This window comes from Dreissena polymorpha, chromosome 4, assembly GCF_020536995.1.
Source record: "Dreissena polymorpha isolate Duluth1 chromosome 4, UMN_Dpol_1.0, whole genome shotgun sequence".
In the NCBI taxonomy this organism is placed as follows: Eukaryota; Metazoa; Mollusca; class Bivalvia; order Myida; family Dreissenidae; genus Dreissena; species Dreissena polymorpha.
The window spans coordinates 52,408,512-52,432,754 of record NC_068358.1 but is presented as its reverse complement, the minus strand read 5'-3'; the positions used below and the strand labels follow the sequence as shown (position 1 = coordinate 52,432,754).

At 34.4% G+C, this 24,243-nt stretch overlaps 1 protein-coding gene across 4 annotated transcripts in view; it reads left to right on the top strand.

Moving 5' to 3' along the window:
• LOC127876102 (uncharacterized) overlaps positions 1-24,243 on the top strand; it is an 85,522-nt gene that overhangs the window by 55,974 nt on the left and 5,305 nt on the right. For 3 of the 4 annotated variants that reach the window (XM_052421026.1, XM_052421024.1, XM_052421025.1), the window contains exon 2: positions 2,275-2,411. The gene's annotated coding sequence lies outside the window, so the exon portion shown is untranslated. Of the gene's footprint in view, positions 1-2,274; positions 2,412-9,501; positions 9,618-24,243 lie in introns of all 4 variants that reach the window. The other variant, XM_052421027.1, reaches the window with a different exon arrangement.

Here is a 24,243-nt window from a genome sequence, read left to right as displayed (position 1 = left end):
TTTATCATGCTTAAATAAGTTAGTGGTTTAACAAATAAATTTGTTTTTATTTGTTATTTTGTTTTCTTTATATAAACAGATGCAATATTGGGCATGTTCAACGTGTATTCAAGTACTGCAGTTTTGTTTTTCAGTTACAGTTACACTCTGAGATAAGAACTGAACAGTCAAAACCTTAAAGCAGATATTTTTTACCAAAACAAACACTGGTTAGTCATACAAGTTATAAGACACTTCATTAAAAAAAAAAAGTTTTGGTTTGGTTCGGTTTGGGATCGGGTCCGTTTCCTTTGGGAGTGCCTCCGTTTTCCGGAGGCGCAGACAGTGAATACACACAGAAGACTATCAAATATTGTTTGTTAATTACTGTGTTCTGTGAGGTCTATGGTACTGATATATGTTGTTGGTGGTAGTCTTCATGAGTATCGCTAATTAACAACAACATCATATTATGGCAACCGATGTATACCACCGACAGGGCACTGAACAAAAGATGTATTATGTTATATTAACAGACATTAACATGGTACTTTAGCCGAGTAATTGACATTTCACGTATAAATGAACCATTACCACGGTACTACCAACAATATCATGCATGATATTTAAACAAAAACATCGACATGGTACTAGCAACAGATACATTGAACTTACTAGCACAATATCATTGATACAATAGTACCAATGTTATAACTGACATTTCACTTCAGCATTATTATTTACATGAAAATACCAATATAATTATTTACATGTTATTTAACATAATAACTGGCATTTGATATCAGCATAATTATAAACAAGGTGCATTAACAGAATAATTGACAACAGATTTATGGACATGGTATAAAACCACAATTATTGGCATTCTACATTAACATAATCATTGACATAGTTTTAAGGAGAATTATTGACATCTAACTTACTGCTTACTTCAGCTAGATAACAAAAGAAGTTTGATCTTCAATTTGTTTATTCAGTCACAGGGCTATGTATGTGTTCATTGAACTATGGTGCAAAAAGATTGTATGCTGTCAACGTTATTCAAAGTCTTTTTACGCGCGGTACAATTCCCAAATGGTGTCGATAAACCATTTCATGAAATATCTGATAAACGTTGATACATTTAACTACAACATATATTTATATAATCTTCAAATATATTCAGGTCAGCATACCATCAAATAAAGTATCAACTTTGAAAACAATTCATTGTTAATGCAATTTTTAACAAACGTCTACATGCTCAGCATGACATTTAAATCAAATCACAATAGACAAATCCCCTTATAGCCATTGACGTCCTTTGTTTTTGTTTGTTGAATTGTTGTTGTTTTTCTTTTTTATTTGATATTTACAATACTTGTTTAGCAAGCAGGTTTGATCAGGGCTTTAAACAGTCTAAATTGGTCCAAATTGTAGCCCAAATATACTAGATGATGTTTGCCTCTGTTAGTGAGAAAAGGTATTTTGTAAGTGATAAGGATACAATATACGTATCAAAATATCTAATTTCAACGAACGTCCGCAGTTTGTGTCTTAAATAAACATAGCTGACATTTGTATAGCCTTTTTCGTACATGACCAGTAAAATCATTAGCCCTCTTTCATAAGAAAACAGCGGATACTTAGTTTTTTAGTAGCGCTGAAACGTGATGTTTTTTTATCCGGTCATGACCAAATTTTCAAACAAATTGCATTTTCATACAATATCAAAATTTTCTTAATTGGCTTTCAAATACCAGAATTTGGGCGCAATGTTTACAAGAAACTTATCCACAAAAATGCAATTTGAAATATGTACACTGTTTTGTCTAATCATGAACGAGCTAATACCGTGCGGTTTGACCAAAAGGCTTTAATTAAACTAAGTTCAAACAAAATATGTGTTGATCATAATCCTCATCAGTCGTGTCAACACATGTACCTGTCTGATATGAGACAGTATTGCAAGCTAAGTCATTCAACTGTCAGAGCTGTTGTCTGTCGTCGATTGTGCTAAGGTTAACGATTTATATCATCCATTTGCTACTATCCCATAGGATGCAGCACATTCCTCAAAATATACCGAAGTTTACACTTTGAACACACGATAACATAGTATAAGCCCCATAAAATGAATCACGATAGGGCTACTGTATAATTCATCATCTCTGTTCAGCTTTCTTTGAACATTATTTGCGAATATAACCTTAACCTTATAATATTTAAGTGCTATTGTTTTATAAAGTTGTTAATGTTTAATGAATTTTAAATATGCTTTTTTTCTTGTAACAGATATTGAAGATATCAGCTGAGAACGAATGGGAAAGGCCAAAATCAGTCAGGAAATTAAAAGCGGTCAAGGTGTTGAGTAAAGAAATAGAAACACCAATGCCACTAACACCGGTCAAAGATTTGTCTACAAAAGGCAGGTAAATATAGAATATTCGCATTGTTCTTAATACACGTTGATATAATTAACATCATAATAAAACGAAGACTTAAATTTAATTACTGAAGGGCAATTACCACCCCCTTCCTCACAGGTTGTGTGCGTAGTTGTATGTGTTTTGGTGGGCAATTTCGTTTGTTGTAAATGAAAAGACCAGACAATACATAAGTAGAAATGATTATAATGATCCACACATCTTGATGTGGGCTAATGCATATCGCCAGATCATAGGTCAAGGCCGATAAGGATATTAATCTATGCGTATATTCCTTATTTGGATATACATATATTATTTTGTTCGAGGTAGAATTGTTTAACTTGTGAACCGTCTATATCCTTCATTTAAATGTTCAATCTTCATTAAACTTGTTCATAAACATGTGTCCGCATTGTATCACGGCCGAATTCGGAACTATGTCGCGTGGAGTCAAAAACTAGGACAATATGTCAAATAGAATGAAAACAACCTTTGTTGACCCAAGAAGTCACATTTTTTACAAATCAACATGAAACTGCTCAGAACAGTAGTTAATATAATATTCCCGCCTTAAAATGGTTTGATCCTCTATATACATATCGTCGAAAACGTTTGGCTGTGTACCGACTTTGGCTATATTCAAACATTGTAAACACTTTTGAAGTTATCGTTCTAGTCTGTTGAAAAAATGGCCATATTTGGGATGTTGTAAACACTCAATAAATCACATTTTATCATAATGCCTACACAAATTGTTCTGCGCATTAACTTTAAAGCCATTTCGACTGAGTACAAATGGTTTTCGTCTTTTGAACAACAGCACCATCAAAGAGTGTTTTCCTTGTCTTACAAGCTGATAGCCACCAACTGCTCAAAACAGTTAAGTTTCTCGGATCTCATGTTAGCCGAACGACCTTTTAGCCGCCGTTGTTTTTGCTTAACAATTTTTTGGTTTAGTTATTTTTTCTTCAAAATATCGTGGTTAGAAGCCCAAAATTGATCATCATACATATGTATGTTTTTGTATGATATTAACAATCATGAATTCCATATTTTCGTTAAACATATGTTTACAGACAGGTTATATGTCCTATATACAGTAAATATATATAAGTGTTGTATATAATCCTAACTTTAACAAAATAGTTCACAAAGCTATATATTTCAACGGTTGAATCTGTGAAATAAATGTTCGTGCTTGTTATAGGTACGACTACATATCGGTCATATACTTGTATATAATAAAATTGTTTTAGAAGTAAAAGACTTGCCTGTAACAATAACAAGTCATTAATATAAAACCAAGATTCGTGTTTAAACTGTTAATACAAAAAGTCATAGCTCAACCCGCTAACGTAATGTGAGGTATCGAAAACCAATGTACGAATTTCAGAATATTAATGTATTAAATTGAAGTGTTTGAGGTTTTACAATGTGGTTTTCATTGATAATTTATTTTAGCGTCGTAAGTTCATGTGTTCTAAAATGTTTATGGCATCTGCGACCATCGAACAATCAGTGACATTTGTCCTGACGATATCAGCAACCCAGATACTACGTTACGTATGAGATTATGGCTCTCAGACATGCAACTTGAAGCCGAATGAAAGACACATTTGCGTCATAATAGCATAAGTGCGTCCATTCTACACGCCATGCACGCATACAACTTCCGTTTTAACACATTTAAGTAGTATTACGTACAGGCTTTCATAAAATAAGAATTCTTAACGTGTCTTATAAAGGAACATACTATATTGTACGATGGTAAAAGTTACTACATAAATAGTGTTCACTATATGAAGACGTTAATAAAACTTCGCGAAAGCACGTAATTTGATCAGTTCATGACCCACGGGTGAAACCTAATAAGGCACGTCAAACTCAAACGTATGAAACTTTCTTTCATGTGTTACTTAAGTATAGGCGTAACTGTTCCCATGGTGCAACTGAGTAATAGATGTGACCAACGAATGGGTGTAAGTGCGTGTAACTGACCTACGTGAATAGCATGCGCACGGAGTTTAACTTACTGGAGATTCTTACCTTCGGATGTAATTAATTAAGTATTTAACAAAATTATTGATAATACGAGAATTGTGGGTGTAACTGATTCACGGATGTTACTGACGTATAAGTATACCTTTAATACTTGTGATTGATTCTGGCTTATGGATGTAACTAACATAAGAGTGAAACTGATTTATGAGTGTATCTGACTTAAGGATGTTAGTTACTTATGGGAGTAACTAACTTATGGGTGTAACTGACTGTAAGATGTTTTTGACGGAGTTGAACGGACTTTACGGAGTTTAACTGCATTATGAATGTACGTGACTTATAAGACACGTAAGAGTGTAAATGTTAACTGACTCAACTGTTTACTTGGCGTATGGGTGTATCTGATATATTTTACTTGTTGGTGTAACTGACATGGGCGACTTATTTGTGTAACTGACTTATGCGTGTTACTGACTTATTGGTGTCTATGACTTATGAGTAACTTATGAATGTAACTGACCTATTGGTGTCTATGACTTATGAGTAACTCAAGAATGTAACTGACCTATTTGTGTCTATGACTTATGAGTAACTTAAGAATGTAACTGACCTATTTGTGTCTATGACTTATGAGTAACTTAAGAATGTAACTGACCTATTGGCGTCTATGACTTATGAGTAACTTATGAATGTAACTGACCTATAGGTGTCTATGACTTATGAGTAACTTATGAATGTAACTGACCTATTTGTGTCTATGACTTATGAGTAACTTAAGAATGTAACTGACCTATTGGTGTCTATGACTTATGAGTAACTTATGAATGTAACTGACCTATTGGTGTCTATGACTTATGAGTAACTTATGAATGTAACTGACCTATTGGTGTCTATGACTTATGAGTAACTTATGAATGTAACTGACCTATTGGTGTCTATGACTTATGAGTAACTTATGAATGTAACTGACCTATTTGTGTCTATGACTTATGAGTAACTTAAGAATGTAACTGACCTATTGGTGTTTATGACTTATGAGTAACTTATGAATGCAACTGATTTATTGTTGTCTATGACTTATGAGTAACTTATGAATGTAACAACTGACCTATTGCTGTCTATGACGTATGAGTAACTTAAGAATGTAACTGATTTATTGGTGTCTATGACTTATGAGTAACTTATGCATGCAACTGATTTATTGGTGTCTATGACTTATGAGTAACTTATGAATGTAACTGACCTATTGGTGTCTATGACTTATGAGTAACTTATGAATGTTACTGAATTATTGTTGTCTATGACTTATGAGTAACTTATGAATGCAACTGACCTGTTGGTGTCTATGACTTATGAGTAACTTATGAATGTAACTGACCTGTTGGTGTCTATGACTTATGAGTAACTTATGAATGTAACTGACCTATTGGTGTCTATGACTTATGAGTAACTTATGAATGTAACTGATTTATTGTTGTCTATGACTTATGAGTAACTTATGAATGCAACTGCTTTATTGTTGTCTATGACTTATGAGTAACTTATGAATGTAACTGAATTATTGGTGTGACTGATTTTTGTGTCACCAATGGGCGTAACTGACTTGTGGGTGATACCAACTTACAAGTGTGGCCTTTTTAGTTGCATATACAAATTGACATTTTGACATTGAGTGCATAACTACGACGAATACATAAATTATGCGAACATGTATCCTGTGTAATGACTATTATATCATTTTCAAATTGGTTTTTATGCCCCTGGTAGGTTGGCATATAGCATTTAAACTGTCTGTTCGTCCGTTCGTCCGAAAATTTTAACATTGGCCATAAATTTTGCAATATTGAAGATAGTAACTTGATATTTGATATGCATGTGTATCTCATGAAGCTGCACATTTTGAGTGGTGAAAGGTCCAGGTAAAGGTCATCATTCAAGGTCAAAGGTCCAAAAATAAATCCATGGGAAGTAACAAGCTTTCAAGGGAGATAATTTATATTTATCATTTGACAGGTACAGATCATTTTTACAAGGGAATTAATATTTTTTATTATATCATTTAAAAGAAAATTACTTTCCTTGTAAAAAGTATCTGTACCTGCCAAATGATGAATAAGTAAAATAAATAAAAGCGGCGCAGTAAGGGGCATTGTGTTTCTGACAAACACATCTTTTGTTGTTCATAGTTTAGACTCAGAAGCAAAATCATTGTAAAATGCGTTTGTTAAAAATATTATTGATATGACATTAGTAATTAGTTCTTTGTCTAAAATAAATACAACTTAACGATGTGCTTGAAAGAACTTTGAGCAAGTCTTTAAACATACTTTTTTTCATTTAAATATAATGTTTGAAAAAAAAACAAACTATATATGGCTACACGCGCAGTTAGATACCATAATATATTGAGAAAACGAACTCAAAAAATCGGAAGCTCAATTAGGTCTATATATTTAACCATGTATTAATATAACGCACAGACTGAAAACAAAGTCCTGAAAATGTGTGTCGTGTTTCAACAGATAACATTAACTTGTTTCATAGACGTCGTTGTGATGTAACATGGTATGCTTTAGTCGTCATCGTCGTTACCATCGTTGTCGCTTTGGTAATAATAAAATGTCGCATATTGTTCTTGTTTATGTTTTTCCCATTCATACTTTCAAATACCACAAACACAGCCGTATTATATATGAAATCATTATCATCGATAAACAAATAGTTTATTTTCAGAATATTTGTTGTTCTTAATTTGGTCGAACATCTATACAGATTGCTACGAAGCTTTTATACATGCGTGGATATATATGTACAATCTTATCAAAGCCAAATCATTTGACCTCATTTTGACATTGACACCGACCCACGTATGGAATTAGTCAAAAGATCCCAATCTTGGTTTACCAAAATTGACCATTTTCTTGACATCATAATATCAAAGCTACTAGAGAGATTTGATAATTTCATTCAAGACTTAGAACACTCACATCACCTGACATCCTTTTGACCTTGATATTGACCTAATTTTGAACTAAGACTTATTCAAATGTTCCTAAGAATCGATGCTGACAAAATTCCCAGCATAGTCTTATGGTATGGCTATACAAAGAATATATTCATATACTGTTATTGACTTAAGTTTACGCGCATGTTAAAGATAGGAATTTTATGATCTCCAAGGTTATGCTCATATTTCCTGACGTGATGATATTAACAACATTAACTTAGTTAAATGATTGTGTTAGTATTTAACTGGCATAAACACATCGAAGATGTTTTAGAATAAAGACGCGTCCTCTTATAATATGTCCACGCCAACGTAAAAATAAAGCTGCATCAGTTGGAATTGGTTAATATCTACGTTTATTAAAATGATTGTAATTAAAACATGTGGGGTTGTTGTTGGATTGGTTGTCGGATGTTTAAGTTCAAAAACAACCGAAAAAATTACAATTACAATCTTTTAATATTATACTTTAGTTTTTTACCATTTATACAAACATAAATTTGAAAATCAATTGATATGCTTGAATAAAATGGTAACAATTATGTATTGGGAAGGTGTAATGATAGCAGTTTCAATTCAAAGCAAACACTGATAAAACCGAGCAAAAGAGTTGTATTGTTTAAATATAAATTTAAAATACAGCACTGCACTATAATCTCGTGCATTGACAATCACGCGTAAAAATTAGCTCCCTTGAATGTATCGTAATAAATATTGTTGCACTCAATTCAAACCAGTACTGAACTTCATGTAACATTTCCTTACATCGTGCATATCACTCATTCCGAACGTTGTCCGTGTATGTGCATAAAACTATACAACAAAAAACATTTGGTCGCACACTCTTAAAGGCTCGTAAAAGGTGACAAATCCAATTATTGTGCATAAAGACTGATCTAATATTTACTGGAGTTCAGTAACTCTTGGATAAAAAATGATAATAACACAATGGAAGATATACCCGTTTCATAATTGGAAGAAATGTTTACAACTTTGCAACTAACGTGGTGTGTAACCTAAAAGCGGAGGACGTATGCTAAAAATAGCCGAAAGAAAATTCAAATAAAATGTTATTTTAAACAACATTTTACCAGAAGAACATAACTTATTAGATCAATACAAACGTTTCAATCATTAAAGGCCCTATAAAGGTGACAAATCAAATTTTTATGCATATAAACTGGTCTAATTTTTACCGGATTTCAGTTGCATTAAAAACGCTTATAACACAGCTGATGTGCAACGTTGTCAAGAAGTATTGAAGATATACCCGTTTCATAACTGGAAGAAATGTTTACAACTTTGCAACTAACGTGATGTGTAACCCCAAAGTGATGACGTATGCTAAAATAGCAAAAGAACACTCACTTTGAACTCTATTTTAAACAACTTTTTACCAGCAAGTGTAACTAATTAGATCACTACAAACGTTTTGACCATTATTAGAAGAGACATACTTTGTGAGTGATACCGGAAAACATAAAAAATCAACGATATATTTTTGGTGACCTGATTCACTTTCACTTTCCCGAGTAAACAGCGATGTAAATAAACTGATTGTTAGTAAACACGATTGACTTGGAGGACACTGTATTTTGAGCTCAAAACAAGTTGTATTGCTCATATTTTTATGGTAATGTCCAATAGCATAAATATTTTGTTTTTTGATAACCTTTATATATATAATACGGAAAATATATTTTAAAATCGGTAAATAATTACGGATCTTCACCTTTATAGAGCCATTAAGAAGAGACCTACTTTGTGAGTGATACCGTAAACGTTGAAAATCAACGATATATTTTTGGTGATTTGAGTCAAGGAAGCGTTGCTCTATCCCTAGTGAACAGCGATGTAAATAAACTGATAAACAGTGGAGGGCACTGTATTTTGAGCTCAAAACAAGTTGTATTGCTCATGCTTTTTTTTTTGTTATGTCCAATAGCATATATATATTGTTTTTTGTTTGATAACCTTTTTAAATTAAATATGCAAATTATACTTAAAAATCGGTAATAATTACGGACCTTACTTTTATGAGCCTTTAATACGCGCTGTTGTATGACTAACGCCTTCGTTGTGTAGGGGAGTTCGTCGCTTTTACGATGGAGGTGGATGAAGCCTTTGATTGCATGACGAAGTGGGAGCCCAATCGTTTGACCAATCGCAAATAGCATGCGCAGTTTACAGCAAAGAAATTGGTATTTATATATTGGACAACCAGTTTGTTTGTAGATAAGAACTCCTGTGTGAGTCACCAAGTCAAAGCTCTGAAGGTACTACAGTGTTTCGCTATTGTAAAGCATCGGGTGTTCCACACTTTTCAAAATTTAATTTGTTGTTTATAATCGCAAAGTTGAATAGAACACAAAAGGTTCGAGTGTTTTAATGCAATGAAAAAATGTGTGTGCGGTGTTCAGCATGAATTGTTTCCTATGGATGTTACAGAGATAACACAGTCAAAATATCGCCAACCGTTTCGTAATGATGACAATTTTTTATAAGCTACAGACAGTTAATATCAAAAAGCATTATTTGTAAACAACACAATATGAATATGTTGGTTGTCTTAGTATCGGATAACTGTACCACTGTGAATGCAACTCCAGGACAGAAATGCGATTTAACAATGCAATATGATTAATATAAGGCTCTGAACATAATCCGGGAGCATGACAGAGCAGGAAATGAGCTCACGAAAGTGGAATTTCTCAGCCGAATAGGGAATTGGTTTCGCTCCGTTGAATAGATGCTTTCCGTACATATGCTAACAGCGAAACCCTGTGAACACTTTAGAAGTCGTATTTAATAGAGACGTTTCATAAACATCCCAAACAAAATTAATTCGGTCTGTGGAACAAAATGGTCGTACATGAGTGTAGTTTGTTTCCTTATATGGCTAAAGCCAAAGTTTGTTCACATGACATGTCCAAAACAGTTCAGTTTGCCCGGCTCTCAGATAAGCGCCATTGAGACGTTCAGTCCTCTTGCTTTAGGTTTGACTTGTTTACGGTGTAGTAATGTGTTCTTCCCATATGTCAAGTTTGACAGTCAGAACGTTTATTTCATCTAAAAGTATATTATTACAATACTACACGCACTTTATTCAATATTTTTCTTAAACATGTATAGATAATATGTATATGTATGATAAACAATATATATTTATAAGTATGTAATAGTACGTAAACGTCGATAAAGCTACATTTTAAGTTATTTTTTAACGTTAACTTTAATTGTGATAACCCTTTAATTCCCCGCAGCAAAGCGGATTAGTGCTTTTAGGGATTACATTTGTCAGTCCGTCTGTATGTCCTTCTCTAGTCCTTCTCTACTCGATGTTTTAATATCGGCTGTTTATCTCCTTTATCTTGTTTTCGCCTTAAATACTATAGGGCACTGAGACGATGTGCACAAGGCACGCAGACTCATAGTCAAAGTCGAACTTCAAGTTCAAAAGGCTTGAGTCTCCTTTTTCGTGTTTGTTCTATACATCTTATACCCTTCCAATTATTCACATTAACATTGGCAAAATGTTGAGGTCATGAAGACCACGTGCAGAAGAAATAAGGCAGTTACGCTAGCACAATGACATAGTCAAAATTCAGGGTCAAAAGTGTAAGCCTATTTTCGTGGGCGATAAAATTATCCTGTACCAGTTGGTCGATTTTCATAAAACTTTGAAACAGTGTTTGGTCATTGACGAAGTATGAAGAAGGTATGAGTAATTAAGACCCCCTAAAAATCAGGATCATATGTGAAGAGGAAACGCACGAAACTCCAGTTTCGTTGTCGCCCATACTCACCTATACACTTTAAAGCTATTTAATGATACATGATTAAAATGTCAAGGTTAATGAGAGGGTTTGCAAAATGCTTCAGTCAATCATGTCAGTTTAAAGTTAAGGCAGGGTTCGCCAAAATCGTCGGTCCGCCGGTCCTGACCGGCAAATTTTTCTAAGGACCGACAAGTGATATAAGATAATCGGTCCGACTGACCGACACAATCGGATGAAAAATGGTTTCAAAAAGATCACTCAAAGTGTATAATATGCTATTGGATTAATAGAAGGTAAATGCTTTTGTTCAACTTCTGTCAAAATCCTTTTTTTCTTACCTTCATTTTGATGTTTAAAGTTGGATTAGAATTGACTATCACATGCGAGTTGAAAATCAACGGTCTTTGTAAAAAAAGCAACCGAGTGCGTCCGCCATTTTATTTGTTCCATTTAATTTCTCCACAACAAAAACCGCATGAAAACTTGTTTCAACAGGCATTTGTGAGCACTTCTGTTAAATAGTTTAATTATTATATTGTTTTGGGAAGGATATATTTTAATTTACACACCAACAATTTCTGAAATCAAAATTAGATTTTTCTACCGATGTACTATATTTCGGATATTTTAAAATTCGGACATAGGGATATTTATGTTTTGATTTGTTGTTGATAGTTTGTAGCAATATGTTTTGTGTTATTTCAGACAACAAGAATGGATGGTGGTAATTATCATGGGCCTTTCTATCAAGAAATAGGTGTGAAAGACATTCATTTAATTGAACCTGGAAATCAACCACCTCAGCTAAGAGAAAATATTTTAACAATAGGTGTTGTTTTACTTTTAGAACTTGTGAAATCGGCTAATAAACAGAAATTGAAGTCATCCAAAGTAGTGTGAATGGGTGTGTGCAATTAAGTCAAACTTGATTGGATGTCACCCTCACATTTCAAGAACACGGATTTGTAGAGCTGTGCAGGCTAAAAAACAGTTTGACAAAAAGAAGTCTAAAAAGAATACCTTTGGTTTATATGTGGCTTATTATTAATATCATAATTGTTTAATTATTTCGATTTTGGACATGTTTTTATTGTATTTTAATGTGATAAAAACCAATAAACATCAAAAAGGTACTCTCTTTTGTTGTGTTTTGCTGTTATAGTTTAGTCGGACAGTGGGACTGACAGAAACTGATTCGGACTGACAAAAATTTCAAGTCTGTCAGTCCGAATGACTGACAGATTTTTCAAGTTTTGGCGAACCCTGTTAAGGTTATGCTGTGAGGCCAAACTTCTGAACCTCCATTTTCGTCCTAAATATACCATAATTATGCCCTTTAATGGGTTTTAATTAAGCTTGGTTTAAACGTTCAAATAACTTGTTCGATGTGTAGAAGGCATAATTCAATCAATAATTCATAATTCCAAAGGTCAAGGTCACACAATAAGGTAAATAGTTCATTGATTATTTCCGTATTTCCTTCGTATCTCATATACCTATTGAAAACATTGATGCCAATAAGTAGAAATCCAGATAGCACGAGCTATTCGCGCTTGTTCAAAGTCAAGATCAACACTTTAAGTAAAGCAATTACGGTGGGGAACATACGTATTATGGGTATTACTATAATGTTATATTAAAGGAAAGGAGAGAAATACCGGGAATAATGACAAAGTTAAAAACAAAGCTGACAACAGCTCACGGTTAACGATGAACAGTGAACAAAACAATCTTCTTCTGTAAATCGCTATCGATACACTTATCACATTTAAATGGAAATTCTAAAGGTTTGGAAATCTTGTAACCGATGACCTTCTGAAGGTCGCTGTCATTAATATAATGGTAATATTGGTTCGTGTGTTCTAAAATCGTAATGGCATCTTAGGTCATTCAACAATCACCTTTTAACTGGTGACTTCAGCGACTAAAAACAACCTTGGGTACGATATAATAGCTTCCAGACACGCAACCTGAATTCGAATGAAAGACACCTTTGCGTCATAAAAGCATTAGTGCTTCAATTCTACACGCCCTTTTTGCAGACGCATGCAACTTCTGTTTTAACCTATTTAAGTTGTATTTCGTGCTTGCCTTCATCATCTAGCATTCCGGCAGTGCCTTATAAATTAGTATTTTATATCGTGAGATATTGTAATAAATATTATGTCTAAATATACGGAGACATTATTTATGAATTTGTGAGAACACGCAATTCAATCTGTGAATGGGTTCAACTAACTTAGGCACGTAACTGACATACTGGTAAAATTTCCGTATATATGTTACATTCGTATAACTGTGCATGATCTACAAGCATTAACCATTTATGTAAGTAACCAACACATGGTTGTTACTGACATTAGAGTGCAACTGGCTTCAGAGTGCAACTGGCTTCCGAGATATCTGTAATATATGGTGTATGGCTTTAGAGGGTTATGGACATATGGGGGAAATTGAGTTACGGGAGTAACAGTAACTTACTAAGCGGTGTAGTTCTTGTCTTAAGTATAATACATTTTTACGATGCGATTGAAGATATAGAGAATACTAGGTTAGCGTTGAATACAGAGAAGTTTATGTTGCGAGGCTTAGAACGCCGGAAGCGCGAGCCTTGGCGAGCGCTTTCGGTGTTCGAGCCGAGCAACATAAACTTCTCTGTATTCAACGCTAATCCTAGTATTCTATTTATCCCATTTGATTTTTTTTCAACGTGACATTTAACATAAATAGATCTAATAACCTTAACAATAATTTTAATTCAGTCATAAAAGCGCTTAAAATCTAACAAATGTAACCATGCGTAGTGATATACATGTATTTGTTCTGGTACGCAAAATAGTCTTTAAAAAATTCACACACAAACTGTAAAACAAGTAAAAATATCACCATATGCCTACATTCAATTTTACGCAGTATGCGTATTTTAACACATTACGACCGCGAAAAGAAGATTTTTTCTTTACTATAATTCATTTTATTTTCGAAAGAAAATGATCAAAATACAATATGGCGGCGATTGCTCCTGACAAAATGCTGTCGATGTCAACATACATGTACACCATCAACGACCTAGTTCTGGCTACCATAACTTTAAATGTCGCTTTTTATGATTTTTGACTGGCGCGACTTTGTACAGGTCTGTCAATACTAAATAAACTGTACACTGAAGTTTCTTTAGCTATCGACGACCTTGACAATTTTGACGAGTAAACAGACAATTGCAGCGACTGACACTTTATTTTACAAAATATACAGGGCAATACGTTTTCCGACTTCGGACGACGAATTTAAGGACGCGCAGAACGTGTTTTTTTATATAATGTTATGGGTATGCCGTGTGTGATCCGATGCATCAATGGCGCCCATGTTAAAATCATTTCCCCGAGAACAGGGAACGACAAAAGTACAAACAAAAATCAAAACACGTAAGAACTAGTATCTTACCTTTAATAATCCTTTAAAATCCATCTAATAATCCATTTAACTCAATAATTGACGATTTTGCCTCTAGGGTCTTTAATAATTATTTCAGCATATTTAATTAAAGACCCTTATGCCATTCTATCACTTTATTCAAATGAGTTTATGAACGCGATAAACTTTCTTCTTCGTCACACGCTACGTCATGTGCTCTACATTACTGCTGTTCAAATGAACCGGAGCAGTTTATCTAATAATAGCCGTTGGTAAAGTCGGTTGCATTTGCAGATTTCTGCATACAAACATAATTATGTTTAAACTTGCACAATGTTTTATTTATCATTGGTAAATGCCCTTATTGTACGAGAAAATAATTTAATATATAAATACACAAAGAATGGAAAACCTTCCAGTACACAACAGATAAATGAGTAGAAAATACCCGTGTACAAAATGGGACGTTCCAAATTCGAGTGTGTTGCTATTTTTACCATCTTATACTTTACACAGCTCTATGCCTAACGTGAATTAAATAGGAAAGCAAACATAGCAGATTATTCATGAACTGTGCGATATGTGTATGGCTTGTTGTACATTCTTAATATTTAAGTTAAATGTCAAAAGTATATGGTTTGGTTATAAACAATGCACATTACACGAAAGAAGGAAAATGTGATCAATTGACAATTCAGATATGTCGACATACAGTACATGTAGAAAACATGTGAAATAAGTCGCGTTTATAATAAATCGTCAAAAAAATGGGGAAAATGACGCAATAAGTATGTCATTTTATGACGCCATCAATCAGCTGATTCATTATACGAATGGCGAAAAATTATGTCATATGACTGGATTTAAAGGTTGAAACAGGGACCTATACAATTTGTTTGTATAGGTCCCTGGTTGAAGGTCGTATAATTTTGAAGCTTAAGTTTTGTCGACTTTGTTTCTTATGAAAAATCATTCAGTGGTAAATATAAATAAAAAATAACAAAACAAAAATCGTGTAATTTTATATTTTATTTCAACATTTCTTTTGGTGAATATGTCATATATATTTTTTTCTGCAAAATATGCACACTTTCTTCTAATGGGTGACCTTAAAATTCGATCAATGAACCAAACAATATCGACCTAATTTTAGCGCATATCGCATGACGTCATTTAAAAAGTAGTCCGTGCACGCGACAGGTATATTCCACAGTGTTGAATACAAGCAAGTATATTTCACAACGTGTTATACCGTCAATGTCGCGGTGAAAATGGGATAAAACATTAAACAATGCTTCTTAACATGTTTAATTGACGTATATTTTTTGAAGAAAATATTTAAACATACATAGATTTAAACTTAAACTTTCTTCGCCATTTATAATAAGATACCATGTGAGAAAACAAAAGCAGTAAACACCAGCTAAAACATCTGTACAAAGTGTAGCATGTATCAACGGATAAAAGGCAGGCTGGGCATAACTTGCAGAAAATGCACATGACGTCTTGCGTGTGTCAACACAATTTCTATGTCCATGGACGCATTTAAAATCAACATGTGGTCAAACAGAAAATAATATTTCAGTCGTGATCGTCATTAAAAACGTTATAACTTGTGTATCATGTTTTTGATTCGTATTTCCGATTCATACAATCAATCTCACAAACATAGCCGTATCAAATAAAAAATAATTATCAACGATACAAATTAAATTTATTATCATATTTTTTTATTTTTTTTAATTTTCAGGCTGGACTTTCATTGGTGTAGTGACCAAGAATCCGCACTTACGTCATCACAATTACAAGGTCACATTTCGTTACTTGTTAGAAATTGCACCATAGATTACATTTCCTGCAGAAGGATATTGGTTGAAGTCTGCCAATCCAGTTTAAGTACCAGTGGCTGTCCAATTATATACACTAAGACCCGATTTATGTTCTAGGTTATTCATGTTCTACGGTAATAACCTTGATGACAGGAATGGACGCCAAATTAACGATATACTCATAGGATATGCTTTAGGTAAACTTGAATCGCATCACTCGCAAACCTATATCTCATTGAAAACCCCTAATCTAATTAAGTCTGTGATTTTTAGGACATAAATATAAGAGTATATATATGAATCTATTAGTGTCACTCATACTGATTATAATGTGTATCAAATAATCAAATACTTCAGGTAGATTTTGTGGTGTATTTAATAAAACATAACTATAATTAATTACTTTAAATAAGTTTACGTTTTGGCTTCGTAAATAGCGCAGATTATCGACATGAAACGATCAAAAACGAAACTAGTCATTAAAGCATTTAAATAGTGTTTGTTTCAACAAACTTTATACAACTTTCGTAACGGTCCTTAACTGTTTGGTTATCCCGTTTGAGTTTTTTTATCATTTTCCTTTTATTCCATCAACTTTGCTGAAGTGTACGTACAGAAAAAGATATTTTGCACAAAACAAATGTAACGGAACAAGTTTGACCGACCTACCTACCCTATTTTGAAGGTGTTTAGAGGAAACTATTAACATGTTTGGCTTTGGTTGATCTTTTTCCTTTATAATGCATGCTGTTGACATGTACTTTCTCACATAAAAGAAATGTACATTTCGTACGATGCCGTTTACAGCCAATAATATCTAAAAGTGTTTAATTTCTTATTATATGGGTATTCTTTATTGCAATTTATAGCGGAAAATGATGGGAACAATACATTAAATTCCTTCCCAACTAAAACCGACACGATTTCATCATTCAAAAATTTCGTAATATTTTACGTGATTATGAAAGAGCCGTCTTGGAAAACCGGTGTAAACGCATGTGCGTAAAGTATCGTCCCAGATTAGCCTGTGCAGCAAACACATTCTTATCTGACAGGGACGACACTTTTCGCTTTTATGTAATGTGTTGTTTTAAGATAGTATTATCTACAAGTAAATCGAGTATAGGCGGACAGTGGTCTAGCTAATAACATAAACACTCTCAATAGTTAATACTGCGATAGTTTTTATTGTCCGTCCGATCACGCAAATTCACAACTGATGTAGCAGACGACACATACCAGTTATCGGCATGCATATACGTGGCGGAATACCTACCGTTTCTTAGCAACAGTTTATTACCTGCTGAGATTATTTGCCGTCACCGAAGTAAATGCAGTAAATTATTGGAAAATCGAAGAAAATCTTATAAACAGTTCGGAAATAGCCTTTAATTGTCATTGAATGCATTTGAAACATCGCCTACAACAGCAAAGGTTTCGGATGCGGTTTAATACAATGGTGAAACACAATACAAGGATACTAGTAAATGCATCATGTACTGTTAAAAGGTGAGGCAAATTTTATGACATGCTATATTTCGTTAACGTTGATGCTCTCTGTGATACCTTTTCGACATAGTAATCTAACATATAACGTATATAGCTGTGATTCGAATCTCAACCAAATTGTTTCTTAATGTTAAACATGCATTGTAAAATCTTTATAACCGAAGTTAAATGTGTCAATTCGACAGTTAATTGAACAGAATTGAATTGGTACGCGTTATGGGAAAACTGGGCTTAACGCATATGCGTAAAGTGCCGTCCAATATTAGCTTGTGCAGTCCGCACAGGAAAATCGTGGACAAGTCTTTCCGCCTAGACTCGATTTTTCGTCAAGCAGAATCATACATTACGAAAACTACTATCGGGAAGTGTCGTCCATGATAAGCCCGTGCGGACTGCACAAACTCGTCATAGAAGAGACTTTTTACACATGCATTAAGCCCCGTTTTTCCAGAGCGAGATTCATTTGTATACATAAGAATAGTCGTCCTAAATAACAATCATAATGCTGAATATATAATTTGTTATCGGAGTATAATAATAATAATAACTACACAGATTTTAAATGCGTCTCTAAAAGAATATTTATTTTAAAAAATAGAACAAACTATATTTAAAAAAAACATATTTAGTAACGTCATTATTCATTGATATAATTATTTGGCAAGTGCAAATATGGATGATGACAACAGTATTTCCCCCAGAATATCATAAAATGGTGTTTATAAGTGTTAAATTATTTTTTGTTACGGCGTTACAGTTTTCCAACGGTCAATTACACGACAACACATTTCTGCTGCGACTGTTTTCAATTTCGCCGGCAGACGTTCTAATGGAATTGTTTTTTTGAAATGCTTCATAAAACGTATTTCCTGTCAGTCTTGCATGTAGTGCGTCTTTTCTGAATAACAATTTATGAGAAAACATGACATAATGGAATCAGGGACGATACCTTTTCGCATGTTTGGTAGTTTACTTTTAAATGGAAGTCGTTCTATAGCGAAAATCTAGTTAAGCCAGTATGTGTCGTCCCTGTTTAACCTGTGTGGACTGCACATGCTAATCTGGGACGACACTTAACGCACATGCGATACACCATGTTTTCCCAACGCGAGACTCATTTTTAAACATTAACACTGGACAAAAGATATATCTCACTAAACACTAAACGTTAACCCATGTATGCCTAGCGTCTAGAAAAAAAGGCCTTTGCAAACAGCGTAGACCCAGATGAGACGCCGCATCATGAGGCGTCTCATCAGGGTCTGTGCTGTTTGCTTAAAGGAATTTATGTAAGAAATATTCTAAATACAGAAATGAATATACTAGACATTCCTAATTTTGGGAATAAATTGATCCAATTTAGAAGGATGGGAGAGTCCACTAGGCATACATGGGTTAAATAAAGTTAGTGAAAGGCGAATCTCTCAGCTCCGCAACCAAGTACGTTTCGGTATATCTTACTGGCTGTTACTTGGCTTATTGATGTTGAAGGGAGATATTCCTAATATTCAAAAATCACATAAGTCGCTAGGAATCAAACGTTTTTAAGTTCATCAGTCTGGTTAAATGAACTTAAGAATGGTTACAATGTATATCACGTACTGCAGTATTAAGCAAAATCACTTGAACGACATAATAATTTAGCCGTGCTCTGTGAAAAGTGTCACTTTCCGCTTTTTAAATATTTTTCGTTTAAAGAAAGTATCTTAGTAACAAAAATCCAGTTTATGCAGAAATGTTGTCCCTCTGATTAGCCTGTTCGGACTCCACAGGCTTATCTGGGACGACACTTTAAGCACATGCATTAAACTCCCTTTTTACAGAGCACGGTCCTATTAATTGAAAAAGTCACTACTATCAATATGCGCACTCAAAGGCACTTATCACGCAACACTTACATAATTTATCGATTATTTATTACTCGGATTTCGTCCAACTGTGGACTTTGAACTTACGCACCATTACACCGTATGTTCAAATGTAGAATTTCTATTTATAATTTTTATTTTTATTTTTCATTTAGTCGACTGTAAGCACAATTTTTTTTTTTAACTCAATGAAAAATGACCTAAATACCCATCAATGTCTGGTTATTCAGTAACTCATTGCCTTGACGAAAGATTGACACATTTATCTTAACGAGAACCCCTGATTTAAGCTGAATTCCGATTGCATATCAATGCATTACCAACAAGAAATATCTTTAAAAAAGATATACGGCGTTGATAGTTCAATGAATGAGATCAAGGATAGCGAATGTCTTTTTTCTGTGCAGTTCTTAGCTGCATCACACGCAGTACGGGATGTTACGCGGAGTTTTCGCGGCTTATTTTACATTATTACATATTGCTGGTCATAAACCTATAGATACAAAACAGAAAACCAAAAGAAGAATGGAAGTGAAATTAAAACATACGAGTCAACCGGCCACACAATAAGTATCCGTATTTATAGGCGCGTTCTTCGAACAAACCTGTTTTAGTGGTTTGTCAGGCATTGCTATTTGATTCTATTATTAACAGTATCGATAATCATCGCGCTCATGCTTAATACATTGGTCAATATGGTGGAATAATTATTGTTAAATTAATCAAAAATAATATTTATCATTGTATTGTTGATAACACATTAAGAATCTACATATTTCTGGTCTAAAGAAAATTCCAGGTCACCTAGTTCACGGATAGCGTATTTATTATATAACTATTATTTTACTGGCCTCGAACTCCGGTGATGACCTGTATATAAACTCTGACATTCATACACTGGCCGCGAATTGACCCGGGTTGAAATGCAATGTATTAAAGTGAGGCCTCGCTTCCACTGCTCTTTATACTTTTACATGTTAACACGTTGACAAGAATATGGAAGTAAGTACTAAATATGAGAACATAGCCTTTAAATATAAACGCGTTGCGCTGGTAATTCTCTGAAAATAAAAGGTGTACGCACAAACTGTATTGATGTCGAGAATTGAGTGTAAAACTGTTCTATCTATTAAGCCTTTTCATTACAAATAAAATTGTTTCATGCAGTAAAACAGTGTTACAAAGACGCGGATATGTTTCCAATGTTCTGGTGGAATACTCAAATCAGCCAATGGAATAAATGAAGTGTATTCATTCGTACCTAGCCGCGGGAAATTTTATTTGAATTTTATTGGACACTTACAAAGGTCAGGAGAGGTGAAAAGCTGGCTTAATACAGCTTACGCCGAAAAACGGGTCAGTTGAAGTTCCCGTAGGATACAAAGAGTTGAAGCGCCGTTGAAAATATGTTCAACTTGTCACAAAATGTTCGATAATGTTCTATAATGTTCTATTATGTTTTGGTGGGGTTTTGGTGGGGTAATTTTGATTTTGAAGAGCTAAATATCCGTTCTTTGTGATCAGGATTGTGTATTGCAATTGCGATACGAGCATGTGTTCAACTACATGGCCTATATAACGATCGACCATTGTATTGCACGTGCGTAACGAGCATGTGTTCAACTACGTGGCCTATATAACGATCGGCCATTGTATTGCACGTGCGTAACGAGCTTGTGTTCAACTACTTGGCCTATATAACGATCGACCATTGTATTGCACGTGCGTAACGAGCATGTGTTCAACTACGTGGTCTATATAACGATCGACCATTGTATTGCACGTGCGTAACGAGCTTGTGTTCAACTACTTGGCCTATATAACGATCGACCATTGTATTGCACGTGCGTAACGAGCTTGTGTTCAACTACATGGTCTATATAACGATCGACCATTGTATTGCACATGGGAAACGAGCTTGTGTTCAACTACATGGCCAATATAACGATCGACCATTGTATTGCACATGCGAAACGATTTTGTGTTCAACTACATGGTCGATATAACGATCGACCATTGTATTGCACATGCGAAACGATTTTGTTTTCAACTACATGGCCTATATAACGATCTACTAGTCTGCAATCGTTTTATTAAAATCATAACGCGTTTAAAATCACTTATATACCGAATTATCCGAGTTATTATACTCACCCAGATGTTGGCGTCGGTGTTGGAGTCGGCGACGACAGCCGCGTAATTCTGTAGTTAAACGGTGGCATGCAAACGACGCATTTAAATTATAAAATCACAGCTGTTCCCTGGAAAAAGCCATACTGGCACCTGCTGTTAAAACTAAGCCATGTATGGACCCAGCAAAATATCGCTCTTCACTGCGTCTCTTTCTGCGTAACAATTACATATTGATATCTGTCCATGATATGTTTTCCTTGGAGAAAGACAACGGCATCTTGATCGTTTAACATTTTATGTGAAAATATATAGTGGTGCTCATCTATTTCGGACTTTTACCTTTTTTAAAACAACATTATCCAAAAGAAATGCGTGCGAAGTAAATGAAGCATATCTAGCTATTACGCAGTACAAACGTCAAAGGGAGGTAATGACCTGTATGAACGATGAAAGACCTGCAACAGTCTGTAAGGTCATGGCGTGAACGGGTTGAGCACCACACGGACACAGTACAATTGTAGTGATAACGCAGCTACAAGGCGGCCTTTATTTAGCATGTCAGGACTACATCAGCGCCACGCTCAGAACTTCTAAACTGTTTCCTTACCTGACCTTTACCTTGTAAAATATCACTACAAGGTTCGCACTGTGTGCATGTTTTCCATTACGCGCACACAAACAAAAACTCCACGTCAAGTAGTCGAAACCCGCTCCCAGGACCAGAAGGACATAATGAGGACGTGATCTGGTAAGACGGCACTAAACAGAAAGGTGAATAAAGTCATCTGTATTATTATATATGAGAAAACTATTGAACCTATGATTTAAAAAGATCACAAGTAGCGCCCGTCAAACTGAAAACACTGGATCCGCCCTGAGGGAAATAAGTTGTTAAGAATGTTTAATACTGTTGATTAGGTTAAAATATTAAATTTTTTAAAAATTGTTAAACATTGCTGATGATTTTTTGATAATTATTTTAGCCAGGTATGTGTCCTACTTATGAACACATGCATAAAGTATTAAGTATTAATGAATCAAAGAAATTCGTTGAATTGCGAAATTAAATTAAGAAACAAAGTTTAACACAATTGACATGTGCGAGTACATACATGTTATGGTTGCAGCATTACTTGTAGTATACTTGTGTTTTTGACATACAGTCAAAACTGAGAACAGCGGTCAGTCAAGGGGCCAAAGTGGCCGTCGTCCACAGGTGACCGTTGTTTTCGGATCACAATTTTTAGATGGTTGGTCAGTTGGTAGTATTGCTACGTCGTTACCCCACCCAGTCGTTTGCATACAGTGTAAAAAGGGCTCCTTACCGATAACTCAGCATAATAACATAATTAAATTACATTGAATAATACAGAACAATATCTCATTAATGGATTTATTTTCGTGTTGTTAAACTAAATCAATTACTTTATCAACGATAGTATAATTGTTTACTAATGCATCTCGTTCATTCAGTAAATTTAGCTTGTCACGTGCCATTGACGTCACGTCCGAACAAGTATAAAAAGCGGATTCTCTGTCATAAACAGAAAGTACGGTGTAACTGTACCGTTCTCATCCAAAGAAAAAGACGCCAATATATTGTAAAAAATATTCGTACGAAAACATGACACAAACAGCATTTTCATTCAAACAACCTTATACAAAATACAAACATAATCAGATCCTCTTTCATAAATGCCTGAAGTTTGTTATAAATGTTGCAATTCAGTGTGTTTTGCCTTTATAGACGATCACTATTCCTTGTATCGCCTTGTTATAAAAACACTCGCCGGCTTAATGACGTTTTTAAAACTTTATCAGCAATCAAGATCAATTGACTTTGTCACGCGCTCATGTGTTATGCCTGCAGCCGATAATAGCTTCTAATACACATTGTTATTGATAATTTCACCTGTTTCATGCAATAAAAATGCAAATTCACTAATAATAGTGAGACGAACTCTAACATGTTTTATTTTGAAGATAAACCCATAATTATAACCGGAAAACAAACCTTCTCAACACCATTTTTTTTTTGTTAACTCGCAGCGGGCCGCTTTTGTCATATCAAAGGCAATTACCACTATCAGATGCTTTACCCGCAAAATAGACGGACAAATGATGTGCTGTGTTTTTACTTTTCGCGACTCGAAACGACTGATGTGTGACCGTTGTTTTCAGTTCAAACATTACTTTTGGATTGGAATATACTGGCCGTTGGCCGTTATGGACGATTGACCGTTATTATCAAGTATAATATAGAGTGATTTTCGTCGGGGGGAATCCAAACTGACC